The sequence below is a fragment of the Bombus fervidus genome, chromosome 2 (genome assembly GCF_041682495.2).
Source record: "Bombus fervidus isolate BK054 chromosome 2, iyBomFerv1, whole genome shotgun sequence".
Lineage (NCBI taxonomy): Eukaryota > Metazoa > Arthropoda > Insecta > Hymenoptera > Apidae > Bombus > Bombus fervidus.
The window spans coordinates 21972323-21995412 of record NC_091518.1 but is presented as its reverse complement, the minus strand read 5'-3'; the positions used below and the strand labels follow the sequence as shown (position 1 = coordinate 21995412).

The window sequence follows — 23090 nt, the reverse complement described above, 5'->3', positions numbered from 1 at the left end:
AACGAATTAAGTGGCAATAATTTGATTTATATCTCGTGATGCGTAATAATATTTTAGACAGATTATTACGCTTATTTTCGCAGCGTAAGGACGGGAGAATGAAATCTTACAAATTTACAATCGGCCGAAGAACGACGTTGCTTCTGTGTTATATAAAAGTTGCATTTGTTTAAACATTGATGGTTTTTCGAAGTACAATCCTCGTAAATTCTTTTCACTCGATAAAAAGTTTAGCATTCGGCACGATAAATCTTCGCTACTGTGAAATAATTTCCCCGCGAACTATTATAAAAGTTCGGGATCAGGAATCTTAAATGGAAATGAGATCTACCCGAATGATTTTATCATGCTTCTACCGACACCGTATTCTGCTCTGTGATTATGATCGAAAAAGAATCATTGCGCCCGCTGAGACCAGAATAAACGTTCCGTAAGACCTTCAATTACTTTGAATAGAATGGATCGGGTTTCCAATCTAGAGCGGTTCGATCGTTTTTCAAGCGTGGAATTGTTCGGTTGCTTTAGTTATTCCTATCGCTTTGCTCCACCAACAACCGAGACGTCTTGTTCGGTTTCGTCAAGGAAATAATTCGATAGATGTAGATAATTTGTAAAACAACACCACGGTTATTACGTTCGTCATTATGGTCGTAGTTTTTACGAATAAGATAGCTGGTGCTTCTATATTCTATCCGAGTCTTTTTTTTTTTTATTTGGACGAATTTTACAATCAATTCTCATTGAGAATTATAAGTAAATTTTTCTGGCGTGATACTATGTCGCGTTTAATAAGTGTTTACCGTGTATTTGATTCTAGTTGAATCTAGTGATTCGACGTGTCAAGTAATCGAGTAACTAGTAGGTTTTGATGGTTGATAACTCTTATGTTATATCTATTACCGAATTTGGATATATCTTCTTTGACTGTGGGTATCTCGAGGTCGCGATGTTTCGTTTCGTTGGTAACGTACCAAGGTGCATCTATTAAGGATCTTAGAGTTTTCGATTGGAATCGTTGAAGAATTTCTATGTTGGAATTACTCGCTGTTCCCCATAGTTGGATTCCATAGGTCCAAACAGGTTTTAATATGGCCTTATATAGCATTATTTTACTCTGTGCGCTTAAGCTGGAACGTCTGTCAATGAGTCGGTAGAATTCTTTAAATTTTGATCTAAGTTGTTTGGATTTATCCACGATATGTTGTTTCCGTGTCATTCTTCTGTCCAGAATCATGCCCAGATATCTGACTGGCTCTTTCTTTGGAATTGGAATATTATTTCTGGTCACCCGTGGGCAGCTTTGTTTTCGCAGCGTGAAGGTTATACGACTGGATTTGTTTTCATTTATTTTGAAGCGCCATTTGTGGAACCACTTTTCCATAGAGTCGAGACCTCGCCGGAGAGTAGAGGAGGCAATTATCGGGTCTGAGTGGGATGCTAATAAAGCTGTATCATCAGCAAATGTCGCTGTGGTTATCTCTGTTAAAGTTGGTAAATCGGCAGTGTAGATGATGAACAGCAAAGGTCCGAGGACACTGCCTTGGGGTATGCCAGCTTCTATTGGAAATGTTGCGGTTATAGCGTCTGAGTATTTAATCATGAACAGCCTATTGGTTAGGTATGATTTTAAGATGGAATAGTAGGTGTGTGGTAGGATTTTCTTTAGTTTGAACAAAAGTCCTTCGTGCCACACTTTGTCCAATGCCTGCTGAATGTCTAAGAATACCGCAGAGCAATATTTTTTCTCTTCTAAATCTTGGTTGATTTTATGGATTAAACGATGAATTTGCCGTATCGTAGAATGTTGCTTCTCTATCTGTGTCTGTCTCTGTTTCTATATTCTATCTGCTTTTGAATCTGACTCTGCGTCTAAACGTATCTACATAATATATGTGTCTATACCTGTATTACATGTGCAGTTATGTATCTGTACCTGTGTGTACGAGTATGTGTACGAGTCTATGTACATAGATATATGTATATATATACATACGTTTCTCTTCCTTCCCTTTCTGTGCGCGTGTAAATTACGCGTAACTGAAGCTATTCGCACAATATCATAAATACTGGATTCATCGAACAGCGGTCAGAAATGTAGCTGGAAGCGGGGTCATGCAATGAACTATTCAATCCTATTTCGTACTACGATGACTTTACGGTTGTTTTAAATTTTCATCTTTTATTAAAGGGAACATAGATTCGGCACCGGTTTATTTCAAAGAGGGATTTTTGATTGGATTGGTTGGAACGGTAGAAACTATATTTTTATAATTCGGAATATAGGATCAGAAATGTAGGATCGACGGACTATCTATTAAAACGACGGTTTCACGAGCTCCGTCACTGTTTATGTCTCTTCTAAGTTACTTCTGTTAAATTTAGATCTATAGTTCTGACGTTGTTGACGTTTTAATTTTACTTTTGCTATTTAAAACGCGAATTTTATAGCAGAACGTACATACATATTGTACATATTTGAATTACGTCGAATATATTGATCATAGTACGCCAGACGAAAATTCCCGTTTAAAATCGCAATTACTTCGTGTATTCGTAAAAATAAGTATGGTAAGTCTGTTTGTTCTAATTAATTTATCGATTTCGTTCGTCAGAGAGCGGAGATAATTTGGTGAAAAACACGCTTTTCTCGCGATAAAACTGTCTGCGTGAAATACGTGTTCCAGGTTCCTATGCTGGTACAGTTTCACCTGATTTTCTGCTTTAACGATCTGTTTGTTCAATGTCACGAGCGGATAACACTCAATAAAATTGTTGTATCAATCGAGCTCACTTGTTAATCATACGGTTTATTTGAAGTTGCAAATGTATAAGAACACTCTACAACGCATTCGATATTCGTGCGAACGCTTCAAATTATAAATCCGCGTTTTAAATTTCTGCTTGTTACGCGAATTTACCAATTTATTTGTTTCTGGATAAAAATAAAAATCCAAAACTGATTCTCTCGATAAAATCATATCGTTAAATAACGCCGTTCAATAACTCTATTTATTTTTTAATCCGCAATCCGAGCATTGTCCGAGATTGTTGCATAATGCATTGGAACAGTATATTTTAAAAGTTTTACAATTTCAGAAGCCAAAATATTTTAAACAGGTTTCTATTATTATCTTTTAAGATTTTAACCACGAATAATTGCGAATAATTAAAAATATGTAAAAGCTTTTCGTACGACCCAGTTTTTCGATAAATTTTGCAAATGTGGTTTTCTTAATACACACAGAAATGTCGATGCAATTCTAACGTCGTCGGTAGAAAAACTGAATGATTTAGCAGAGATTGACGACAATTTACGAACCAGGACTGTGTCGTCGTTCTTCGAACCCGGTAAATGTTCGGTTCTGGTGACAGTGGATTTATCGTTACAAGAACCGCAAACCCGATATTCCAGCGACGATATCGTAAAGGTTCGTTTGCACTGTGCGATAAGTCAAGATGTTTACATGTTCTTTTCTTCTAATTACTGATGCTTAACGAATGAAGGATATTTGGAGTATGTAAAATATATAAAACTTTCTCTCTTTCTTGTTAATTAATTTCAACAAGCAAAACGTTTCTACTAGGTGTTGCAAATTACGCTAGGTATTGTGAAAAATTGACAAAGACGATATCAAAGGATGTAAAACGTAATATAAAGTCACAAAGTATAAAATATAGCGTGATTCGTCATAGTGATTCGTTCTACACATATTTCATTTTGGTATTTGCACAATTGTTGACGTGAATTTTGAGTTTGGTATTTGGTACCTGGAATTTTTTCTCTGATGGGATTTATCTTTGACGGTACATATTGATTTTTGAGATTAAAGGCTTTTAATCCTTTTTATCCTTTTGTAATTTCCACTTTTTGGGATTACGCTGTTAGCTTCTGTCATTCTTTTCCTATATTTTATTTTGTGGTTGCGTCCTTTTTCGTTCTTTTCATCATTTTTATTTTCTTGTTCCACTTTTTCGACTTTTTTATTCTTTGATAATACTGGATATAATATTTCTAGAGAACTCTTTTCTTTTCCTTAATTTCCGCATCGATTAATTTTAATTCTTCAGCATCTTTTTGTAGTCGATTGTGGAAATTATATTTCTAGAATGTTCAATCGTTAACCCAAATTTTAGAGAAATATTTTCGTATATCAATTTTACGAATTTAATTTACCGTAAATATACTTTCGTTAATATTTTTAACACTATAGTTATATTTAAAGAAGAGATTATATTACTTTTACTATATATATTTCCTTAAAATCCGTGTCTTCGGTAATCTTTCGGATTAATGGCAAATAAAGCGGTTTAATATATTGCTAAAAAAGAAATTATCTTCAATCTTTACGCATTTGTCAAATATATCGTCGTTGTATTTAATCTGTCTTTTTATACTGTCTTCCCAAATTTTTACGTAATAGAGCATGATATTTAAATTTTGTCAAATGCATCTTTCCTTACGGATGGATAAAACCGTATATGTATTTCTCTGGGAAGAAGTATATCCGTTTCTCTTTTCGCATTTCGATTGTTTCAATTTGTGCATCGCGAAATATCCTATGTCGATGTTCATCAGCGCGTAAACTGTTACTTCCTGGAAATTTTCCACGGTAGAAACACATAAAAGCAAATACGATTTTTCGGTCTGATTTTTATATTTTTACCGTACGAAAATTCGGCAATTTTTATCTTGTAAAGTAATGCGTCGATGATCGATTTGTTGAAATTCTAGTAATTCCCGCTATTTAACAGAATCAGCTAGCTTAAATTATCAATAATCGGATCCTCATACCAACCGCGTTTCGTCCACGGGAATCAACTATTACCCGATATCGATATCGATATCGATTCTGCAGCTACATAGGTAGCACGTATTTGAAAAATTGGCATATCCGTTGTTAGTTTACATTCACACATTGCGCAAATTGGCGTTGATTTCCGCCGATTTAGCAACATTTTATTTCATCGATCAACGATTTCAAGCTATGCATACAGATTTAGTTACAAAGCTAATTAATTACAAACGTTCATACACCCTATATCGTTAAATGACTAATATCCAGCTGCTGAAATATTTCAATAAAACGATACGAATGTAAATCAAAGGAAATATAAAATAACAGACACAGTTTTAACGTTGCTGATCTCGTAAATCAGGCAACAAATTTTTAACCGATCAAGTATGCAATTTCATCCACCGTTTTTCTCCATCGCTGTACCACTTTCGGAACCAATAAAAATTTATCGCAAATAACTGGCTTGTTCACCGTGAAGCTTCCCACGAAAACGTTCAGCGTACGAGTTTTCGCGCGACGTTACGACGCAAATTGAATTAATTTATCGCGACTGAGATGAACGATGGAACAGCACTGCTTGCTATCTTCTCGGCTATGCGAAGCTCGCTGATATCGTATTCATACGCGTGAACACCACGTCTCTTCATGAACAGCGGCGAACCTCGTTTCCACAGCGAGCCCGTTATATCAGCCTGCGTTTCATTTCGCATTAAAACATCGTTCAATCTTATATTCCCTTCGCTTGTTATTTTCTACCTAGAGTGGACAATGATGATGCGCGCGTAACGGTTTCACTTTGTGCAACAATTACATCGTGCCTCGGTACAGAAAATAATGCGATATTGTCTTTTAACATTCCGCGTTCAATTTAAATACCTGTACGTTTGTTTTGTTAAATAGTTACGGTCGTATTCAGTTGCGTTGCATCGATATTTCGATACACTTAAAGTGTCAAATATTAGATTGTCCGAGAAGTGTCTTTTTTTTTTTTTTGCAGCACCTCTGTTACGTCGCGCGAGATGGTCCGTGCGACGTTCCTCATGGTCCGGCCGCCAAGGCCTACACATCGTTACACTGACCCGCGATAAATCTAAGGAACCACCATAAATCGAATCTTTTTAGCTTAATCTCTATCCATATAAGTATCTTCGGTTTATGGATGGTCCTTAAAACAGTCCTTATGTTTATTGCACCCTCTTACAAATTACGGAGAAAGCGTATGTTCGTCTAGCGAAATAGCAGATTTTTCCCATGAACAAGGACACCCATGAGCCACATCTGCGGGAGACTTTCTCCTCATATATTCTCCTCCTCATATTACCCTCACTTTTCTACCGAAAAGTGTGAACAACGAATCCGCGTTCTTAGTTCAAAAAGGCACACCCACACCGAGCTTTCCTCCTTAATAGTACGAGACGGGTCTACTATTGTTCTTCCAATCTTCGTGTAGTCAAGTCAACGGTCTTATCCTTAGAGCAATCATCTACTGTTCTTTCAATCTGGACGTAGTCATCTCATGAAGTCAGTCAACTCCTGATCCAATAACAGGATATCATTCTCACTACGGTCTACGCGACATCAAGTTAATATATCAAATATATCTTTCGACACGGCGCAATAATAAGTGTAATAAATTGTTGAAAATATAAATCTTATAAAACTGTTGATTACAGTTTTATTACGCAACAAACACTCCTATTATTCCACAAGAAATAAGGGGATCGACCTGTTCGTGGTGCCGATTGTTATAATCGTAACGGGAATTTACGACTCCCGTTGACGCGCTTTAACGCGATCGCTTCTCCCCGCGACTGGACGGAAAAACAACGTCTTTTACAACGATGCATCTTTGTACAAACATGAAACCTGATCTGTCGAACGTCGTGATCTTTATTTCGATAAAACAAAATGAATCGCACGTAATTCGATAAAATAATATAAAACGGGAAATGTTGTGCGTCCATTATTTCCTTGTAAAACGAAAGAAAGTTTTCGGACGACCTAATATTAAGTGGTATATATAGTATATGTGTTGGATACATCGTTTGAATTTGCGTCAGATTTTTTATGATTTATGCTTTTCTATTTTATGTATATTTTATTTGAAATAGCGTTGGAAGTTTTTGCCAATATCCCCTTCGAATACGTAGTAACACGAATACGTAGATTTGAAAATTTTTTGAAATGTGTCCATTTCAATGATATAGTATCGATAAGCGACTGATAAATTTAGACGAATGAAAAGCAAAAGCGTGTGATACGATCTTATATTTATAGATACCACCGTTAAATTCACGACGTTCGTACGTTAAAAATGAATACATCGTGTTTCAACGAGATCTAGACTATATGAAAAATTTCTTTATCAAAACTTTGAGATCAGGTTAAAAAGTCACGTTGGAATATGATAAAACAGCTATCTATTATTGTAGCTTGAAATACTTTACCGCGTTATTACCGGTACATGGAAGTTCTACTGGAAAAGAATAAAAATTACAAGTAAAAATCTTAAAGTAAAATTTTCGGGAAATTTTGGTGAAAGGGTATAGTTGAGGAGAAACGCCGGAAAGGAGCGTAGGAGTGGCGGAAGAGAGAGCGAGGAAGTTACAAAGAGAAAGTCTTAGAAATAAAAGTACGAAAGAAAGTGGAAGATGGCGCGGACAATGGTGGAAGAAGGTGCAGGTTACCGAATCCTTTTTAGAAGTTCCGTCGTTGCGACGATTCTATAAATCTTCTGGCTTCTTCGGTTGGAATTTCCCGGCGCTTTTGCTTCTTATGCTAATCGACGGCTGAGATAAATGATTTTATATCCTGACTCGTGCCTCGCTAGGTTTTAATAACCGCACGACGAACTGATCGAAAATGCTAATCTCTGTTCCCGATGGATACCAGTCGCACGGATTAATTACATTTGGCTTGGAACATCGCACGGTGAATGCGAAATTAAGGCGCGATTATTAAAATCGTCAGTGCTCGAAATTAGCAACGTAATATCGTCGTGCGATATCTTGGCACAAATCATATAACGTTCTTTTAATCGCAAGATATCAGAATTTCTTTCCTTTCTTTATACGATTAGAACGAACCATCTCGCGAATTTCATTCGTATTTATCGTTACGTGTAACGAAATTCGAATCGAGCCAGTTCTTTTATCGAGGAACGAGATACGACGATACCGCGGTGTTTCTCGAAAATTTACACAGACGGACGGACGTATTAATTCCGTGACGTTGAAAGGATATCGGGAAGCGAATCAAAACGGTGACCTCGTTTTTTCCTGTAAAACATGGAGCGAGCGATTTATCGTTTCCAGATACGCTACCACGTGGCAACGTATTTTATTGTTTCGACTGGAACGTTGTTAGATTTTCGTTACGACTCGATGAAACGCGCTCCTTTCGCGTGACGTATCACGAGAAGAAACTTTGGTTCGATCGAAGACACGACAAGGTTCTATAATGGCTGTGCCAAGGGATTTTGCTACTTTTTGTCGCCTGCAATCTATTGTGGATACGGGTAACAGTGTTCCACACGGGGAATTCTGATAATCCTCGATCGAACCGTACCTTACACTGTACGAGTCGATAATATCAAAATAAAACGGAAATCTCGCAGATAAATTACTCGAATTTTTCTGAGATTCGATGGTCACACACTCGTGTACCTTCGACATTGGCTTCTCCACTCCGTTACGGATAGAATAAGTCGATGGATTCGCGCAATTTATCCTCCATTTCGCCATTACTATCGGATGTCGGAACACGGCGTCGAATAATCCGACTTCGTCGACGTCTTGCGAACATTCAAGAATATAAAAACGTACGTGTTTGAGGATTTCCTATGTATATCATACTTTGCCGAGATTATGGCTGTTACTCTTAATATTATGGCATCTCCAAGCATTTTTGGTCATCTTGGTCGAACGCTTCAGACATATGTAAGTACTTAATACTTTTGATACTTTCGAGTGGCTTTTTTCCGGCTAGCGTGAGATATACTGTTGCTATATAACGTGAGTATACGGACGTAGACCAACGAAATATCTGCCATGAATTTTTGGAAGAAATTTCGAGGCATAGAAAGAAATTGCAAATTTCTAGGAATTGAGGGAATTAATAAGAAATAAATTAGGATAAATTAGGATCGACAAATGTTGATCACAAATGTTGATGACAAATGATGATGTTTCAATTAGAATATTATTTTTCTTCTATGATGTAAAAATCCAGCTGTTTAAAATCGTAATAGTACACTAGATATTAAAGCGCAATAGCTCGTAGCGAATTATCTAAAACGAGATAAAAAGTTTTCGCTGTTTTCTTTTTTATTCGTGCTTGACAGCGTTATTTGCAAAGTTCTCTAGCCTTTGTACAATCAGCATAATCTTTCGAGGAACACCTTCTTCCTCGTTTACTATTAAAAAGAAACTGTTTAAGGTTTTCAAGCGAATTGCATTTCTTGTCAGTTTAAAATGTACCGATAAACGTCACTGCAGCGAAAACACCTTTTATGTAGCCAGTCGATTACACTTGTAACGAGAGTTTTCTAAAAGCCTTAAAATCCTTGTTTCTTATTTAAAGTCGAAGCAGCTGTTGAAGTTTATACCTTTAGTTTAACAGTTCAGGATAAACGTTTGCATTTTCTATACTTTCAATTATGTTTTTACATTATAATAACATAATAATAATAATTTTATTATTATTAATAATTCATACTGTTCATACTCTTCAGAATCTTTTTATACAATTTGAACGATCATTTCTTTTAAAATTAGTCCAGAATAGTGAAAAAATGTAAGCAACAAATTTCGATTCAGACTTCAAATACGGAAAAGATTAAATTATTTTGAATCTAATCTGAAAGAGAGTCGAGTTATAACGCGATAGGTTGATAAGTCACAAGATCTGGAATGATGTTCGCTGAAATTGTAACGCGCATTAGGTTATTAGAGGTCTCGCGGTGTGTTCGAAGTGTCGCAGTAATCAACGTTAGTACGCAAATTGGGAGTTCCACATTGGCACGCTTGAGCCATGTAAGCGCAACTTACTCGTATGTGACTGTGACACTCTGTATGAAACGAGATTTACAATAATATCACTCCTTAACGCATTTCATTAATATTCAAGTGCATCTCTCTCGTTATTTCTATTTCTATTCCGTGTTTTATATAATCTTAAATTCCACTCAAAATTAATCGCGTCTGCTGCGCTCGTTACCAGTCAATAATAATCAACAAGTATCGAATAAATATGCAATTCACAATCATTCGTTTCATTTTATTCCAACTCTCTCGTCAGAATCCTCGACAATACACTCGTATTACGATCTGGCGCCGGTTTCAAAACGCGAGAACATCTAACGCGGTATGCGCGTTAGATCGTCGCCATCGATCGGTCGCATAACTCTTTAGGTTAGCCGATAATTGACAACAATTTACAGCGGGAACGCGCAACGAATGATACTGTGTTTCGTTTCAGATTCGACCAAGAGAGTGTAAATCGATCAGGGCGAAAAGGACGAAGAGGAGAAACGGCGACAAAAGCACGGTTTATCAACGATATCCTTTTACGATATCCGCCGGCAAACAGTGCCGTGAATTCGAGATACGTGGCCCATCGTCAGCATGGAAATTATACAGTTGCGACTCCTCCAAGAAAGAAAGAAAAAAAAAGAAAAAAAAAGGAAACAGCTTCCGGCGCAAGATTAGAATCCTCGAAGCAAGCACGTTCGTTAATTAAGAAATCTCGAATGGGCTAGTTTAGGCGGAACGGAAATCTGGCCAATTTTTCCTCAAAGGACCAGAGTGAACGCGAGCCAAGTCCACAGTCGTTGTTAATTATAGGCGTTTATAATTAAGCGTTTCACGAGGGTAACTCGGAGTGGTTCTCGGAGAGAGTATCTACGGTCCTTAAGACACGAGCCTGAAAAGAGGCAACGAGACGTATTCGTAATTAGCAGAAGCGATGCTACGTAGCTGAACGAACGATCGAGGCAAAGACGGATAGAAAAAACAAATAAAATCGCTATGAAGTTGATTAAGAAGAAGAAAATTTGGATCGACTAGAGGAGCCATCGGTGGACAATTGGTGAGTACTTATTTAGATTTCGAAGATTGAATTTATTTTTTATTTTAATGTTAAATGTATTTTCTACCAAGATGTAAAGATTAATCAATTTGGCGTAACCACTATCGTAGAAAATGTATGACAGATACGTATTATCACGCAACAATTGGATTAATCGATAGTTGCTTGTAATTTAATGAAGCGAATAAGCGTATGATCGTATTGTTCCCGGGAACCTAATTATAGGATGAATTTAGAAAATATATCTGCGTAACATTATACGTCGAATTTCCTCGAGGCATTAGCCGATGTGTAATAATCCACCGATAGCGAATTAATCGGGAATCTACACAGCTGTACGACGTAAATTACCTATTAAATTTCCATAATCGTACCAATAGTTAATTTGTTGATCGTAAACGCGTAATTCGTCGGTTTATTAAAAGTTCATGTAAGTTTATTTTTTACATTATCGGTTCGATTAACGTTCATATTGAACCTGGAACGAATAAAACATTGCCGGCAAATGATATCAGGAAATGGAAAGTAAGAATAATAAGTCTTTCAATTAAAATTTGCATCCGTGCCGACAGTAGTCGTCAAAAAATGACACGTTGTAAACTTTCATGCCATATTTGCAAAAGAATTCATGTTCGAGTCGCGATCGAAACTTCGGTATAAGCATCGATCAAAACGGAATTGTTTTGTCAAAACTGAAAGAACGATTGCGTTTTTAGTAAAATATAGATATACTTATGTGCTTTTTCATATATCTTACGTTTTATATTTCTCCGATACAAGTTTTGTACTTTAGTCGTTGGTAATTCTAGCGCTAACGGTAATCCTTGATCTTTGTTCTTAAAAATAATTCTTTCGTTGCTACTCTCTTTCTTTTCTAAATTTTATTCGGCAAATACAACCAACAAAGCGTACGCTGAGAGTACTGTTACACGGTACCAAACTTTCCAAGACTTTTATATTTTAACCGATAGATATCGCAATCGTATTAACTTTCCTGCAACATCTTATTTTTGTTTGGTATCGAAACTTCTTCGCGCAATATCTAATTTTTCTTTCGAATTAAAAATCCTTCTTGTTCAAGGAACTATTTCCTTCCTCGCTTCTTTACCTGTTTTTAAATATCCACCGTCCGTCGCCTGTTTGCGTCCCTTTTGTTTATTTTTATCTTATTACGCTCACGTTTCTGTTTACTTGTTTTGTCTGCTTAAGCGGGTTTGTGCCCATACGCGACGAAACGAAAAAATAAATAAAATCAACGTATAGCTTGAGCTGTGATATGGAAACAGATCTAAACATCGCCCGGTACATTTTTCACATGAACGTACATACATGCATACATCGTACCTCGGGCTTCAACCATTAATCCGCAATTGGATTTCGCTATGAATTCTCTATCGATCGTATTCTCTGCCTATTCGCCGCGTTTCGTTTCAAACGTACCTTCCTTCCTTCGTCGATAGAAAATGTTCGTCCGATTCATCCGCTAATCGAGATTAATGGGGAACGAGATCACTGATCGAACGTAACGTACCTATACCTCCGAACGTATGCACTGAATGTTAATTAATCTTATCCCCCGTAGCTACGAAATTCGTCTTCTACGCGCCAGGCGTCTATAGAATTGCGACGTTGATTCAATGGAAAGGAGATAGATTCGATGAATCGTTCGTTGCATCGATCGTTACACTCGGTAGGTGCGGTTATACAATGAAACTAGGATTGAAATTTCTTAATGGCATATGAGAAATATGAAAATTTTAAGCGCTAAAGATTAGGTAAAAATATTTGCTATTTTTTGTACGATCAAGAGTAATCTTTTGAATAAGAAAATTTAATCATTTTATTCTGGATAGTTTGTCAAAATATTGTTCCTCCTACTTTGTACGAAGATGTAGTTATTTTAGAATTTGCAAGTTATCGATCAGTCTGGCTTGAGTACGTATAAAATAATTTAATTTTTGATTAAATGTAAATAGTTTCCGACCATTGACAAACTTCTGCCAAGTATTTCATTATCTTTCTAACATGCCCCGAGAGAAAACGAACATCAGCGTGAAAGAATTATTCAAGCTTAAAAGTAACTATGTGCAACGTACCTTTTAACAAGTTCTTTTTGTCGTAGGAAAGCGTTTTTCCAATGATCTCTTTCAATTATCGCATTGGTTAATATCGAGTTTAATTTCGTTCTCGCTCGTACAGCATCGGCGTTAAGCTTTCGAAGCTCTAAAACAAATTTAGCTCTATGTCAGATTTCTCATATCGTATTCGTGTTTATTGCTGTTTGACTCGTGAATACAACGGGTTTCTCTATCGATTCCTTGCAATATGAAATAGATTTATATACTTCGAAACATTTCGAATATGGTACGCGATCGAATCATCTGAATTTTTTCTACTTCCTGATCCATCTTCTTAAAAGGAATGTTTAAAGGATTCGAGTGGAATTTGAAAAAAAATTTGTTTATGAAATATCTAAGACACGGAATTTAGAAAGAAATTAAATCTATGAAATTTCTGAGCCATTCGAATGGAACTTAAGTGGAATTCGTGCGTAATAGAACTATTGTGCGATGATAATAAGAGGAAAGAAAAGGGTTCCACTGGACTGCATAAATTTGCGGCTCTTGAACCGGAGGAACACATAGCTTGCCGATGGTGGAGATAATTCGATCGAGTTAATTTGAGAATACTCCACGTAACCAACTGCCTATTTAGCGTTAACAAGTCAAGCAGAACTGCCGGAAGGTCTCCTGTGTTCCTGTTATGTGACTTGATGCGAATTCCCCGAGGTTCTCTATTATTTACTCTATGCTAACAACGTGAAAAGGGTAATGGGAGCAGGGAAATATTTCGTCTCGGTTGAAATCGTCCAACGACTTTTGTTTTATATCGTTAAACAAGCATCGCGGAATAAAGTTTTATTCCACTTGTTATTCTAGTATTCCATTACTGGCGTGTTTATGTAAGGAACTGCTTACGAAAAGATCATAAAAGATTCAACGATGAAACGAGAAAGGGATCCATCGTGATAATCATGCACCCAACTTTTTCAAATTTACGATCCGAACGAGGGAAAGTACTAAACTTAAACCGAAAATTTCAAGCCAACGCTGGATCATGGTACGATGTCCCTATTTTGGTAGGTAATTCCAGGAAAATTGACGTTGTAAAACGTGATCGAAATATCAGTCGCTATCCCTAGATCTGTTCGAGCTGGATACCATGTCAGAAGTTAGGATACTCGGATGCTATTATAAGTAAAAAAAAAATTGTTGTCGCAAAATGTTCTAACGTTGAAACGGATGAAACTGTGCTACTTATTTCGATATTATCGGATTCCTGGCAAATTCGAATGATCGAAACACGACAATCGGACTTCTCTAATTAGTCATCTGTCTAATTGTATCTTACAACCCTTACATTACTATAATTAGATTCTGTAATTCTAGTCACATCGCAATCGATATTCCTAACTACGATCCTATCATGATTAATTGAAATTGTGTTTCGCAAGTTCGATATTATTGGAATCAAGTTTCAAACATAAGCTGTAATCGTCGATAGTATGACTAATTGATTTTTAATCTTATTAACATCTCAATCTTTTTACATAAATTTCAAGCGAGGTATCAAGTATACTAAGAACGATTCTTTCGTTTCTTCCCCTTTAAAAACTTACTTAACGATAGAAAAACGCGATTTTCCTGACAAATGTATACAAATTCTTTTTATAATTGCCACCGAGAGACCGTGATTAACTCGTTAATATGTTGATAACGCAACGCGAAAGATATTCTCGGATTTGCTAAAAAATACTTTAAAGCTAAGGCAGCGAACAAATCTCTGTTGCGACGTACCTTCGGTTTCAAGTTTCGTACGATTAAACTGAAGTTCCAGGCGAGCTTGTGACTGCAGGTTGATTTCGAAAGCTCGCTCGAGCTGGAAAAACTTGGTCCTCAGTTCGCTGAGGTTTCGACGCAATTCCGAGGCTTCGGATTCCGTTCTTTGCAATTGCTCCTCGCGATATCGTTGCCGCGAGTCCATCCTTTCTGTAATTACTTTAATTAAGTCACCGATTTCGATCCAGTAAAAACGGTCTGTGGCCATTAACCGAAGAAAATGCCTTTGCCAGTTTTTAAAACGAAACTTTCCTTATTTCTCGTATCGAGAAGTCTGAACAACATCGACGAGTTAAATTCTATCGCGCGTGACATTTTCACATACGAAACGAAACGTATTTTGTGATTTAAATAACGCTTGCATTTTTTCCACTGCCAGTGAAATTTACTTTTCCGTTTTGGACGAAGGAATTTTTTCGCAAGATATTGTAAGAGGCGCGAATATTCATACGGCTAACGAGAAACTTGTTCGTTAAGATAGTTTTCATGCGATTAGGGTTATTTACAACTACAGCTGCGATATATATTAATTCGCTATTTTTCTATCTAAATATTTGCTACAGTTTTATACGCAGACGTACAAAATGTTTTAACGATTATTGTAAATCGCGTAAATTGCAATTTTACAAATATTTCTAGTAATTACTTAGAAATCTACAAAACGGTATCGAGCCATCGAAATGATTATTATTTTTTACTTACAATCCAAACGATAATCGCAGATCTGGTATATCCCGATAAAGATCGTGAAACAGCAGATGTTTGTTGGTCGCTCGTGAAAAATAACTCTCGATTTTCCGATCGGATTGACATCATGGCCTTAGATTCGATCATATGCGCTGGCAGAGGTTCCACTTCATCGCGAAGTTGGGTAAAAGCGTTCGGTCAGTTCGATCGATGCGAGTAATCGATTAGAAAGAAGCAAATATGAGTTCGACGGTCAACGCTTAACTGGAAAAGGACCATTCTGGACGAGTGCTCGCGATTTTCCGCCAATTATACGTTTCGTTCGACTCTGCATCAACGAATATTTCTTTCTATTGCGGAATTAATAGCGTACCTATCAATAATTCTTACCATTTACTAGCCTGTGTCACTAAAATACTCTTTCACTCTATCGAATCATTTTTTTCTTTTTTTTTTTTTTTTTGCTATTACTTAAAATATCCATTTCGTTTTCATCTTCAGATTCTATTAGGTTGTCCGGAAAGTGTCTTTCTTTTATAGACGCGTCTTTTACAACGATGCATCTTTATACAAACACGAAACCTGATCTGTCGAACGTTGTGATCTTTATTTCGATAGAACAAAATGGATCGTACGTGATTCGATATAATAATATAAAATGGAAAATGTTATGCATCCATTAGTTCCTTATAAAACGAAAGAAACTTTTACGATTAAATATCTAATTAACGTGGTCGTTAATTATACATTTTTTCGTAAGAATGTTTACTTATTTTCATCTCATACTGTATATCCGAATCTGCTCGAGAGAAAGAAAGTTTGTTATATAGTTTCTATATCAGAGAAAAAATATAGAAAGGTATTGAATTGCACGGAAGAAACATCAACTGTGATTAAATCAAATTAAAGTATTTGGAAGAACGACAGTAAGCAGGAGGCGAGTTCATTATCACGATATTCCATGCGAGCGGGATGGAACGCGGACGGAAATGATCTTCTCTGTTTCACGCTAATGACTGTTCCATTCTCATTTTTCTACGCCAGGTCAACGTCCTCAGGCTTGTTCTCGTTATGAAATATGCAGCACCGTTATGAGCAGGCGGTCACCGCAAAAAAGGCAGAAAGTCAATATACTGTCGCGTCACGCACAGTGTTAATCCTTCGAAATCAAGCCACCGAATTTTTCCCATGCATTTCAACCAGCAGAAACTTCTATAGATGAATGTTTCCTCTTTTGAAAAATTCAGTTCCGCATTTGATTCCACCCCTTTACGTCACGAAGCAAAAACTTGTAAAAAGGAAAAAAGAACGGAGATGTCAGTATGTTGAAGCAAATTTTAATCTCCTGTTTATTACAGTATTTTTTTTTTTTTTTTTTGTTTGTGTTTTCAACATCCGTACAGAGAAGGTACTCTTTTTAGGTAGGACAGTAAAGCAAGCTTTCAAAAGCTTAGAGCTCAGAATGAAGCAGTCGATAATTGTAGCACGTAGTTCGTGGAACTAGATTTTCATCGAGACACGCAGTAGCGAGAGATAAAAAGTTGATTAAAAAAATGATTTCTATGTGTCGGAGAAAATTATCATGTTCGGACCGTTTTAGTTTTTTGTCTCCGATATCGATATATCCCTATCGGAAGAAAGTAGCATCTTTCGCGAGTTTATTTTTTATCAAACGGTTTAACAATCGCAGCTTGTAGGTAAATTAAAGCTAAAAGAATAAGATTTTCACCGAGACATTTAATAAACGTTAAAAGTTCCTCTATATCGGCAAAAAGTATTCCTACGTTATTCAGGGGCTTGCTCTTACGCAATTTCTTATTCGTTATCGTGGGATCGATCGTTCTATACAGAGGCAACGCGTTCATATTCACGCGACAGTAAGAAAAGAGAGCTATGAAGGAATACCAGTACGCGGGCAAATGGAGAGATAGAAGTTTTTTATCCTTAATAAAATCCGTAAGAAGAAAATTTGTTCCTTGCAGGTGAATTTATCACGTGTAATAATCTGAACGCAAGATTGGTGCTTTCGTAAGATACCACGCGATAACGTTCCGGTGTCGTTTTTTTATTACGATGTCAGCCGGATCGTTAATCACGGATTTGCGAACGTCGTCAAGAAAATGGCAGAGGTGACAATGATAATTGGACAAATATTTCTTCGCGAAACGATCGGCGTTATACGATGTCGAGAAATGATACGAATAAGCTGTTCATAACGTTCTCGCGATATATCGCTGAATACGGTGCGACGACGATGAATGAAATAACGGTGGATTTTCTGCAGGAAAAAAAGCAAGAACCGAGTCTCGGTTAATCTTTTATTAACTATTCGATATTCGTTGTTAATTATTCAATATTGCCTGTATATGATAAATGCACGTATTTGTTTTCGATAAAATTGATCTTAAACTTTAGTCTTGACTTGTTCACAAAATTATCCAAAAAATAAATTTCATAAATGTATTGGTATTGGTATACATTTGTGATAAATCTGCTAAACGTATTTTGTATTTTTGCTTAATGAAAAACAAATATTCTCGTAGACTGATAAAAAATTCAGCTCTAAAAGATCTAACGAACAAAGTATTAATTCTGCATTTGAGAGTCAAATTAATCCAAGTTCGTTTCTCCGGAAGTTAATTTGTATAACATCATCTTACTGCTTTGTATTCCTCTTCCATCTTTCCTTTCCCGCTTTTTTTTTTTTTTACCTCTTTTGACATATTTGCCTCCTCGTCGTTTCCTAATTTTATGTATTACAAATTTCCATTTAAATTGCAATTCTATATATCGTTTAGACAAATGGAATGTCTCAAAAGCTTTAAAGAAACATTTACTTAGCTTGCGAATACGAACGAATAAGATGTTCATTCGTATATAGTCGATTTCTTTTTCGTGGGCAAACAGAAATATTTGTCTAGTATTACGTTCAATGAATTGCCTCTTAGCTCGAATTTCGTAGCAAAAATTTCAAGGTATTCCATTCTCCTTATTTGTGGATCGAGGTGCGAGCGGCGAATAACGCGACCGAATAATGTCTTTGTGCAGAGACTGGTAAGCGTCGCTGAAAAGGAGAACTATTTTGTTACGGCGTTGCTAACAGATTCTTCGCTTTGTCTCGGTTTTATAGTTCATCTTTGATGTAGAGAAAGTGTCTCGTCCGAGCTTGTCCTTTTCGATGATGCTCGACGCTTACCTATTTTAAATGTCCGCCCTAGTTCCTGGTCTTTTCGCTGGAAACTCCGTGCCAACTTTCTACATTGGCTCTTATTATTAAGGTCACGGATATTTCAATTTACTGGACGATTTTATATTTCAGCGTGTAACTTAGGTTTGCATCGCGTTTACTCGAGTTCAGTCGCATCGTTTCGTTGGGAAACTATGCAGAACCTTTAGATCGATGTTTAAAAGTAGTTTCAAATTTTTTAAATAACATACGTATTTCGGTTATTTCTGCGAGAAGTAGCAGTTTGAATTTTCATTCCAACCTAGAGCTCTTTTACAGTGGTTCAAAAATGCGATCATTTAAAAATACAAAGGCTCGGATGTTTAAAGCTTATTCGAACTAATTCAATTATTAGGTTGTCCGAAAAGTTTATTTCGTTTTATGAGGAAATAATAGACGCACAACGTTTTTTGTTTTATATTATTTTGTCGAATTACGTACTTGTATTATTTTGTTCTGTTGAGATAAACACCGCGATATTTCACAGACTTGGTTTCACGTTTGTACGAAGGTGCACTGTTGTAAAAAATACGTTTGCGAATGATACTTTTCGGACAGCCTAATATTTGCTTTCTTGTCTCTTCGGTATTTAAGATATTTAAATCTCCGCGTCGTTGATTTTCTAATTACCATCAAGAACGGTGGCTTTAGACGTGAAATTGGTCTATTCGCACCATTTCGATTCAGCTTACATCGATAGTATTATCAGGCTCTTTGTGAGAGAACGATATTCCTGTGCTCCACCGATCGTGTCTGTCTGCTGTTGTTCCTCCGCCGTAGGTTATTTCGCTCTTGAGAAAACTATTGAATTCCAGCGACGCTTCGATGTGCACCTATTCCTCTCTTACATTTATTTCTATAGATCTATCGAGGGCACTTGATAAAAAATTTAACGCTTCTAACCCGGGACACTGGGACTGGTTCGGAATAGTTGGCGAAGCGCAACGATCATCGCTGCATTTCGAGCTATTGTTTCGTTTAATCGACAGGAAATAACCGCGGATACCCGTCAATTCTATTCCCGTGCACCAGGAAACGCGGGACGTTGTTCCGTTCGTTTCTCCCTATTCGTTTTTCCTCGAAACCGTTGCCGTTCTGTTTTTCGTGAAAATCCCACTTCCCCTCGCTTGAAATTACGATGGTCGTTCTCTTACTTTTAACAGCAATTAATTAGCCGTTAGGTACCGTTCCTTTTTTTCCTCTTTCTTTTTCGACGTTTCAGCCAACCTGCTCCCCCGTCACGGATCGATAGAAAACGTCTCTATCAATCGTGATCCTCGTCAATTATTGTCGTACGTTTAATGAAAATTACCGATGAGGACCAATTATTGCTGGGCAAGATACCGAGATCGTTTCCACGAAGAGTGCTGTTCATGGTCGCAGCTCTGTAATTGTCGCAGTTCATTCGTCGAGGTATTTTGAGCTCCTTCGTCGATGTTTCTTCGATCGGCAATTTCCGTTTTATCACGGTTCTATCGGAATTTATAAAGTATTAAATTTATATATTAAGTATTTTAAAAATGCTTCGATTTCCTTCGTATTGTCCACTGACATAAAGAAATTTTCATTTATTCGATGTTGAAAAATATTTACTTTTCGTCTTTATGCTACGCTTAATCTTGTTTGATGACCTATTTAACGAGAATACGTTTTCGTCTATCATCATAGATCTTCTTTTGAAATAAAGACAGCAAGTTTTTCGGTAAAGGGTAAACCGTTTAAAATTTAGGGAAGTTCAAGATCAAGGTATGGTTGTACGACTATGGCTTATATCCGAATTTATAGGTCGACGAAGCGTTGTTCGGAAGAAGAAATCCAAGTCTGAGTTATCGAGTTTGAAGGAAAACCGCAAGGTACGAAATAATGGAGGTTAACTAGAGATTTAGTGTCTGTAAAATTAGTTTTACGAGCAACTCGATCACCGTTGCCGTTCATTCTCGCTTCTTATTTTCGATTTTAGTATCGCTTCGCTTCCCCTTTCTACCATCGGAATTATTGCAAATCTAACATCGAGTCGTTTTACGAGTTCTTTACGACTATCTCACCATGAACAATTATTTTTCGAAAGATTTCAATAATATTCGACTCCAAGTGGAGTTTCACACTTCGATTCTTTAATTAGAATAATTAGCGAAGGAAGTTAATTACGACTTTAACCAATTATCCGGAATGAACATCTCTTCCTACGATCATCGTAGATTTAACAATGATAGCTTATTCCATTTGACATAACGAAACACATGCTCGGTATCTTGAGAATATCTTTAATCAGTTGCCGCGCGATCACACGATTCAAACGCAAGCTCGATTTTAGCGGTTTCGTTCGTATGTCACGATTCAGCTCCTATGTGATTTGCCTTATAGCTGTTGCTGTTATATGTCAAACACCCCGTAGCAACGTGACGCAATTAATATCGAAAATTATCCGTCCCTTTGATCAAGTTGCACGCGCTCTCGTGTCTGTTCACGATAATTTGCAGCTTTGTACGTGACTCGTGTAAAATCGTGCGTTCCTGGTAAAGGTCACATATGGATACGCGATTCTATAAAAACATCGTTCGAGCTATTGTAAGAATTCCCTTCGTGCGATTATAGGAGGATTACTGAGCATGGTCCTTTGAATAAAAAGATTATTGCAAGTTGTCCAGACGATAGAAAGTAGCGGTTTTCAAATGTTTTTATTTACTTCGAGGCAGATATTTTTTCGTAGATTTACCGATGAAATCGCAAATTAATTATCGTAATGTAGGAATGTGTTAACGAATCGTAATGTAGGAATTCTATTTATTACTTATTTGTATTTGGCTTCTATCTATTTGGAAGAGATTATATAGACGCAAGATAGTTAAAATAGTTTTTTAAATATATATATATATAACATAGAATAACATAGAATAAATTGATAAATATTACCTATACAAACATGACCTAAAAGAAAACCATTGTTCTATATCTCTTAACTGTTATTCTCAGCCATTCTCTTTTATTCAGACTTAACAATCTTATACAATGATACATTAAATGCATTATTTTGCATTGAAATTGCATTATTGAAAATTTGAAAGTAACGATTAATAATTTTGTGATACAATCGAGAATCTAGAAAATTTATTCCTCAATTAAAGCGTTCGATCACTGAGCGTTTAAGACATTAGGTTAATTACATGCGGTTTCTACCATATTTTTCGACCAAACCCTTCAGAACCAGATATTTACCGCAGTATTCTATTACAAGACAAATTGAGACTAATAAGTTCCTGTGGTGTAACTGGTCCAATAAACCATTTTCACAAACTTGCTCGAACATGCTCCAAATACCACATTAACAAGGAAAGGTGGCGAACGATCCGCTCCTATTTCAATGGAACGTTGCAAGTTTAAAGAATAGCCAAAGATATCAAAGATACTTATTTTTTTAGCTACTGTAACTCGAGTTTAAGGGGCGAAGCCACCCTTCAAAATTCGAAATCCCAAGAATTAACTAATAAAGAATGATCCCAGGCAAAAAAAGCCGAATGAGTTCTGTCTGAAAATAACCGAATGAAGAGAGTATCGAAGTCAACAACATTTTTTTTTTTTGAATGACTTAAAAACTGTGTTTAGCTGAAAAAATACAGCGACTGTGTATGTAACGAAATGAATTACATTTTTTGTTGAAAAATCAACGATGTACATGCATACATATGTAGTTGCCGCATGAATCGATGCAAAAATTTTATTTTTCTGCCGTTCATCGATGGACTCGCGGCAAAATCCGCGTCGGTCGGAATTTCTTCAAATTTATACTTTTAGACGTTTGATTACAAACCGTTTTTTTGTAAAGATTTGTTACCACTCACCTTCGCCTTGGAAGTGACGATTTTCTTTTTAGTAGGAAAATCTTCGGAAGAATTAGCCCCGAGATCCGAGGCATGAAAGGCCAAGGGAATTTCTTCTTTCGATTTCTACCCTTTCATCCTCGATCAAAGCGTCCCGGTAGTAATATTCTAGCGCTGGTAGTATCGTTTGAACGAGTACTACTCCGTATTCAAGAAGCTGTTATGGCCACTTCGGTTATTTCAGTAGTTTGCTGGCATAAGGACATCAACGACTGCTAAAGGCGAATCGTATCGGTTTATTAAGTCTAGTCGAGATCTTAGATGATTTGCCTTTTCACCAGCATCTTCGCAAAGACCACAACCTATCATCGCGCTTAATGTACCGAGAAATACAAAATGGACGAGTGCCGCGATCCTTGTCCATCATGTAGTTTCATAGTTCCAAATTTGAGGAAGAAATACGAAACGTGGAAGAGTTGTAAGAGAGAAAGGCTTTGTAATTTACTAAATTGAAATTGAAGCGAGAAATTGCTCGTTGATCAGGATTATCGAGCCAAGATATTAACGTTGTAATTTT

At 36.6% G+C, this 23090-nt stretch overlaps 1 protein-coding gene across 5 annotated transcripts in view; it reads left to right on the top strand.

The window, feature by feature from the left end:
• Nmdar2 (glutamate ionotropic receptor NMDA type subunit 2) overlaps window positions 1-23090 on the top strand; it is a 368342-nt gene that overhangs the window by 7752 nt on the left and 337500 nt on the right. For all 5 annotated transcript variants that reach the window (XM_072021787.1, XM_072021784.1, XM_072021785.1 and 2 more), the window contains exon 2: window positions 10275-10883. The gene's annotated coding sequence lies outside the window, so the exon portion shown is untranslated. The remainder of the gene's footprint in view (window positions 1-10274; window positions 10884-23090) is intronic.